We start from the raw sequence: 556 nt of genomic DNA on the forward strand, positions 1-556 counted from the left end.
TCGAACTCTAAATTTGTTGAACCTGCTTCTTGAAACGGGCCCCTGAAGTTCAAATCATATCAACAAATCACTCAACACAAAAACATTAAAGATCGCAATCACAAATAAAAAAGCAAAACTGTTTAAAAAAAGCAACATTACATTTTAGAGCAAAATATGTGTCCTGCAAGAGTAACCTGCACCAAATCATGCTTTAAATGTTCAAAAAATGTCAGTAGAAACTGCGTGAGCAACAGGGAAATGCCACTTTTGCAAGCTCACCACGCTAATACGATAAAAAATCTACAACTTCTAATTCATACATGTTTTCCCCCAGTAGCCTCCTAATGGTGCTCCAGGAATCAGGAGGCAATAGATAAATAATTGTAATATAATAGTAATAGATAAAGTTGTAGCAAAAAGAGGATATTTTTTAAAAATTCAAGATGGTGGCTTATTTCTGGGGCCTTTTACCAGCAAAACTTTGGTTGTGTTTGTAGAATTAAGCTAGCGGTGTGTGTGTGAAACTTCGAGCAAAAGTTTTCTTTTCCCATATAGTGGAAAAATGTCGCCAAAT

The sequence above is a fragment of the Oryzias melastigma genome, linkage group LG3 (genome assembly GCF_002922805.2).
Source record: "Oryzias melastigma strain HK-1 linkage group LG3, ASM292280v2, whole genome shotgun sequence".
Classification (NCBI taxonomy): domain Eukaryota; kingdom Metazoa; phylum Chordata; class Actinopteri; order Beloniformes; family Adrianichthyidae; genus Oryzias; species Oryzias melastigma.